Below are 7588 nucleotides of genomic sequence, written 5' to 3' on the forward strand. Positions count from 1 at the left end.
AGACTGTCTTAACAGACTGGAGCAAGAGCTTATCCTTAGGGTCTTGAAGTGGCCATATTGGAGAAGCCCATGTGGCAAGGAACTCTGGGTAGTCTCTAGGAACTGTGGGATGCAATAGGATCTGAGTTAGCTTCCAACCAATAGCCAGTAATAAGCCAGGGACCCAGGCCAAACAGCCTTAGTGAAATGAATTCTGCCAACAACCGGATTGAGCTTAGAAGTAGATTCTTCCCTACTTTGGCCTCTAGATGAGAATATGTCCCGAAAGCTTGATCGCAGCCTCGATTGCACCTTGAGAGACCCTGAGTAGAGGACTGAGCTAAGCATGCCTGAACCCCTGATGGTTGGAAACATTGAGGTAATCAACATGTAAGCAGCTAAGTTTTGGTAATTTTTACACAGAAGAATAAAAACAATAAAAACACATTGAACTCCTCCATATCCTTTTACTCCAACCATCCATCAAACCTTCAAACAAGGTTTGAAACCTTCATCCTTGAATAAAGGATGATGATGAGAATCTTTATACTGAAACAGAACAATAACAATCAAAAAGTATTTTTTGAGTCTATGGCCATGCCACCTTGAACACGCCCGATTTCATCTGATCTCGGAAGCTAAGCAGGATCGGACCTGGTTAGTACTTGGGTGGGAGACCACCTAGGAATAGCAGGTGCTGTAGGCTAAAAAAATAAAATAATAAAAAATATATATATTTATTGAGTACCTACTGTATGTCATAAAGATTTGTAAAGAAAGTATTATTTTAACCATTTTATAAACATTGGAAATTTAACTTTCTAGAAAACATACTGTATATATGTTTGCATACAGTGAGTGTCAGAGACAAAATTCAAAGCTATAGCCATTCAATTCCAAGTTGGCTTGCTGCTCTGCTATAGTGCTTCAAAATTTCACTTTCTTGTCCCCCGCTATCAGACACTTAAGTGCTTCTGGGGACAAAAAAAAAAATACGTTAGCGTTCTAACCTCTAGTACATCAGAATGTCACCTTATTTGGGGAAAGCATCTTTGAAGAGGTAATCAAGTGAAAATGAGGTTCCTAGGGTGGACCCTAATTTAATATGTCTGATGTCTTTATAAAAAAGGAAAAATTTGGACACAGGGACTGATGCACACACAAGGAGATGCCATGTGAAGAGTTATTCTGCTCAGAACAGACCTTTCCCCAGTGCAGTCAGAGAAAGCACAGCCCTGCTGGCACATCGATCAAAGACCACAAGTCTCTTGAACTGTGAGACAACAAATGTCTGTTGTTTAAGCCACTAAGTCTGTGGTACTTTCTTACGGCAGCCCTAGAAAAAGAATACACAGGGTAACATAAGGGAAAAAAACAAACAAACAAAAAAAAACCCTCACTCTTTTTTCCTTACCTACTTGCTCTTCTGTATGTTTCTATGTAGAGCTTCTTTCTTCCACAGGAATTTCTCTTACCAGTGGTTTTTGAAAAAAGTTGAGTCAACCAATTCCTATTTGTCATTAAGATAAAATGCCAGTTTCCAATGGCCTGGCAGACATGAAAAGCCATCTCTTGCTCTTGTGAGGACACTATACAAGTATCTGATTCAATAAATTTCCACCATCTGATTGTTAGGATTCTTATTGAGGCTGTGTTTTCTGGCACCTCTCCTCCATTGTCTTGCTGCTGAGATCTCCTTGACCTTCCAGATGGGCTTCTTAGGCAGGATCTAAGGCCATGCCAGGCCTGCTCTGTTTCTCATGTGTGTCCCATCTGCTACATGGACAACGTGATATCTGAGAGGTTGTTGGTATTTCAGATGTTCTATTCTGGTACTAGAAGGCTGCTTTCAATGTCAGATAGGTGTCCACTATGTCCTCAAAATTGCTCTTATCGAGGTCTCTGAGAAATTTTCTTACTGTGCCTCTCTTCAGATGTCAAAGGAACTCACACTATCTACTCTCTTCGAATAAATCATCTGTAGTTTCCCAGGTAACTCTACGCCTCCAGCCCCTTTCATTGTAGTGCAGGGGGTAGTGAGAGTAAAGTAATTTTTCTGATATCATCCTAGAGTCCTGCTTTCTGAACAGGTAGGTAATTGTTTGCATGTGGGTGGTCAGATGAGCACCACAGATCTGGCCCTGTACCTCCTTGGTTCCCTGAACTTAGGTGAGCTGGCATCTCACTTTGGAAAAACTCACCACTTATTATTTCATTATCAAGTTGAGGTCTTGGATGAAATGAAAAACAGGTTCACTTTTAAATTCCTGTTACCATTTATATCTGTCTACCTGCCCCTACACTTTATTTCTGTTTCCTTTTCAACCAACCTTTCTGAAAAAAAGTAGCTAGACTTCTTGTTTCCATTTTCTTCCATTTCCCTTTTCACAGCTCTGTCTTCTGTTTCTACAGCAACACTAAAAACCATCCTGAAGGAAATGACTAATAAACTCCTGATTACTCCATCCAACATCCAATTCTCAGTTCTGGCCACTCTCTTGCATTTTTGAACCTCTGTTAACCACCGTGAACTTCCTTCTTAAAAATGTACCCACTGTGTTTCCGGAGACTCCTCTCTCTCTTCTATCTTCTCCATGTCCTTCCAAAAGTCTCTCTTCTTCTAATGTTCATTGGATGTTAAGTGTCTTCAGGTTTCTTCCTTGGAAACATTTTTTGTTTTATTTTGTTTTTGGTTTTGGTTTGTTTTGTTTTTAGTCTCATTACAATTTAACCCATTATAAAAGGTTTTTTTTTTTTTAAATTAGCTCACTTTCCTAAACTCAATGGTTATTTAACAATCTATTTAATCAACTAATGAATGTTCTTGAAACTATATAATTTTGAGCTATTATTCTTGATACAAAATTTTTTCAGTCTAGACAATTGAGGAAGAATTACATAGAGTTGAAAACATTGAGGGGATCATCTTTCAAAAAGGAAGAGCAATTATTGAGTTTGAATAAAAGGGAAAAATGAAAGTGAAGTAAATTCTTAAAAACTTAATCACTTTATTTTAAAAGAAATTTTATTCATGTGATGTAGTTTTCTCCCATAAGTACTCGAGTTATTTTATAATATATTAATATACTTTCAGTTAAAGTATGTCACCCATTTAAAAACTTCTGTTATAATTTTTACAGCAACATTTTAAATCATTTTACTGATTTGTTAATTATGCTTTTTCTTTTCTCTTTTGTTCCAAGTGATACAATAAAAAATAGTTGGCATCTTAGAAGTATCTTCTCTATGCATTCTTTATTTAGGAATCATCAGAGGCTAGGCAAAATCTTAATCATTTTATTAGATAATTTTAAATTTATTTTCTTTTTCCCTTTGCTGAATGATTATTATTCATATTATTTCTTATTTTTTGCTTTTTTCACACTGTTTGCCTCTAAACAATTTTTGGAGAACAGATACCATCTGTGTTGTTAATATTTGCCTCCCCAACATGTAGCAGCTGATATGTAGTTGTTATAAAAATGTTTCTTAAAAGATAAAACAAAATTCTATTTTTGGCTTGTTTCTACAGCATTTATTAATCTGCTAGACTTAAGAAACTTCAAGGTTTTAGTTGTTGCTGATTTTCATTCTTCTAAATTCTCCATTCCCAAGTATTATCTCTCCATAAATTCACTTTTATAAACTATGCCATTAAGCAGCACAATTATGTTCCCTTGAATGATTTCCAAAATATTAGAAACAATTATTGGTAGTAGATAACTAAAGGGCACACTCAGATGCAAACTCTGGTATTTAAGACTAAATCCACAAAAATCAAACACCTTTCATGACATTTTAATACATGAAATAGTCACTTCACAATTGAGAATCCACAAACTACAAAAACCCAACTTAAATTCTTCTCCTCATAAATGTTTTCCAAAGATAAAATTTTTATGTAAGCCCCACCCCCCACCCCAGCGGGCAGGGACCATTCCTTTTCTCCGAAAAGGCACATAATGGAGCACCTGAAATATCCATAAAACATCCATAAGGAAGAACTAATAAATGCTGCTTCCAGAGGGACATCCTTGGAGAGGTGAGGAAGGGAAGGAACAGTTGCCAACTCTCTTGAAAAAGTCTGGCATCAAATGGAGTGACAGACGTTCTAGCCAGGTGGGCCACACATATGAATGAAAAGATATGCTGGAAGCGAACCCGCGGCGACACTGTATATCCAATAATGGCCTCGGCTAAGATTAAGTTAATACCAATAGGTAGGTAGAAGTATTAAAAAAATATACAACTCATTTTAGATTTGGTTATGCAGGGCCAACGCTAATCATGTGTTTGAATTTAGATCTCATCAATTTATTATGGTCTTTGCCAAATAGAAACCAGAGAGAATTCTACAAATATATATATATATATCAGCTGTCTATGCTTCTTGTCTTTGTGTAGATGCAATCCAATTTGATATGGACAAGGAAGCATTTTAAGATTTAACAAGACTCATAAATATAAAATTTGCTGTGGTTTTTCAAAGCCATCTATCCCACATCTACCTGAGGCCTCTTTCTTCAGAAAGAATAAGGACCAGAGCAAGTCACAGGGACATCAGTGAGAAAGGGTGCTGCTCAGAGAGAGTGTTAAGGATGCTAAATACAGATAGAGCTCACTTCGAAAGTTTGCCAGTTCTAAACAGAGAAGGGAGAGAGAAGCTTCTTCCTCTTTCTCCTCTCCACTCCCAAATCCAGCTACTATATCCACATCACTGTGCAGTAAAATGAGTGTAAGACTTCACCTATACCATAGAGCTTCTTCCATCATCCAGCCATAACTTTGAAGTAGGAACTAAACAGCATACATGAAATAGGCAGACCACTAGAAGATATAGAGTGTGTGTGGGGGGGGGGGGCGTGGTGGTGGCCAGGATCAGTGTATGCTTGTCAATGTTCAAATGGCGCTTCTGAGGGAAAACAAAAAACAAAAAACAAAACAAAAACCCAACATGTGTATAAGTATGTAAAGGTTAATTTTATTTATCAACTTCTCTGGGCAATGACACCCAGATATTTGGTCAATATTATTCTGGATGCTTCTGTGAGGGTGTTTTTCAGATGAGAGTAATATTTATATCAGTAGATTTTGAGTAAAGCAGACTATTCTCCATAATGTGAGTGGGCTTCATTCAATTAGTTGAAGGCCTTAACAGAACAAAGACTGACTTCCTCTGAGCAAGGGAGAATTCTGTCGGCCAACTTCTTTTGGACTCTTCTCTGGGTCTCCAGACTTCTGGCCTACTCTGTAGATTTTGAACTTACTAAGCCTCCACAATTATGTGAGAAAACTCCTTAAAATAAATGATAGATAGAAGATAGATAGATAAATAGACAGATGGATAGATAGATAGAGAGATGGAGAGATAGATATAGATATCTGTCTGTCTATATCTACGTGTATATATAAACTGTTGGTTCTTTTTCCCTGGAGAACTGTGACTAAAACAATATTCATAAATTTATTATAAATGTTACTAATATAAAACTTGTAAAGCACCTAATATAAAAATAATAATAAAATATTAAAAAATGCTTCATTGTAAATTACTCATAGCTAATTGAGTCTCAATTGCTTTCTTAGTTTTTGACAAACTATTGTATCTATAGATAAACTATTATTGCAATTTAACCATGATATGATAAATGAAGATATATCCCAATTTGCTCACTCCATTTCAAATAAACATATTACTGTAAACTCTGGTATATGAATTTGTGAAATCTAATATCATTTTTATAACATTGAATTGCTAATAATTGTGTCACAAAATCAGACTACTAATAAATGTTTATTATTTGATTTAGCAAGAAGTCACTCATATCATTGTGATCTTATAGAGTTTAACATGAGAGTTAGTTGATATTTTAATTTACATTAATAAGTAAGGGACAAGTGGAAGAACAAAGATGTATTTTAGAAGTTCATTTGACTTTTTTACTGAGTTGGATAATAGTTTTAGAATACTGGAAATAATTTTTTCTGTGCTATTCTAATGTAACAGGTACAGATATAACAGTTCAAATTACCAACAATTTTTTTCATCACTTTCTTAAATCTAGAGCAGGAATTGGTAGACTTTTTGTTTAAATGGCCACATAGTAACTATTTTACTGTCTGTGAGCCTTATAGTCCCTGAGTCTCCACTACTCAATCTGCCATTGCAGCGTAAAAGTAACCATGACAATATATATGTGAATGAGCTTAACTGTATTTTATTAAGCTGTATTAACAAAAATGAATAGGAGGTCAATTTTGGCTTCATGGTTGTACCTTACCCTAGTCTGGAAATCAACAATCAATGAAATCAATCAATTTACTGATTTCCATTATGTAGATATTCTCATCATGGTTGATATCAAGCTACCAACATGTTGTCACTGAAAATAAAGTCGAAAAGAGATGTGCAATACCGTACCTTGGTATACTATTTTTAACATATATATGCAATACACCTCAAGAGAATAGAGTATTAGTAGTAAAATAGTAAAATAATTAAGAACTGATGAGTTTCGACCATTGATTACCTTTATTTTTAATATAATTTTCTTATAAGCATATGTAATCTAATTTTTAATATTGGCTGTGTTACAAAGATGGCTTACAAACTTTCTGAAAATTTAATGATTATCTCTAGTGAGCTAGTACAATCTGGTTCTAACACACCACTAGCCAGAGTCAAGAACAAACTTAATATCTGGGTCAAGGTCATGAAACTGTTTCAGAGGATAACTATAGGGTAGAAACTTGGATTCATGAAAAAGACATTAGGTGGGACACTCAGATAGCAATAATGATGAATGGATAGCATTTTACTTAGCAAAACTACTTGCAGAATCGTCTACTGACTTTCAAGTCACACTGTGTAACACGTGACTTGGTATCAGTTTAATAAAATGCTGAGTTGAAAGGGTTTTTCTGAATTCACCAGAGAATACAGTTATTATTTAAAACACTGTATCTATAGAAAACACATCTCAGGTTTCAAACAACCAATTTAAAAAAGGAACTTTTTAGGGCACTGTGTTCATAAATTATAGACCTGCTTGTATGTATACACATGACAGGGTCATTGTTGCATGGGTAAATTATATTTTGCCAAAATATTATTAAATATAATTCATAGTAATGACTTTACTATTTAATATTTTCTTGCAACAGAGTAACAAGAATCAGATAAAACCCCTCAGTCTTCTTTACCCCTTGTCAGACCACCTGCATCATGACTGTGTGGCTTGTGTCACACATCAATTCTAAAAGTCTTAGCATGCCTCTATTAACATGCTTTAAGGATACCATAAAATGTAGCATAAATGGATCCATTTTGAAAGACAAGAAATTCGACTTAGTAGCTATGATTTTCTGCTGAGAATAGTGAAATGGATGAGATGGTGTAGCATGTCTCAGTCCGAGACCAATTGTTCCTACGTGTAATTTAACCTACCTTAGCTACCGAAAGAACCACAAAGATAGTGGCAGAAATGCATTGTTTTCATAACACTTTTTCTATAAACATAAATTCTACCTTTATATGTGCAATAATTTGATGGAATATAATAAAACAATCTTCATTTCTGTAATCAATATGCTCTATTTTGCTGTGCAG

General features: G+C 35.1%; 1 pseudogene; it reads left to right on the top strand.

Moving 5' to 3' along the window:
• The first annotated feature begins 566 nt into the window (after positions 1-566).
• On the top strand, positions 567-685 carry LOC120581899 (uncharacterized; annotated as a pseudogene).
• Positions 686-7588: the final 6903 nt, after the last annotated feature.

The sequence above is a fragment of the Pteropus medius genome, unplaced genomic scaffold (assembly GCF_902729225.1).
Source record: "Pteropus medius unplaced genomic scaffold, Ma_sr-lr_union100, whole genome shotgun sequence".
In the NCBI taxonomy this organism is placed as follows: domain Eukaryota; kingdom Metazoa; phylum Chordata; class Mammalia; order Chiroptera; family Pteropodidae; genus Pteropus; species Pteropus medius.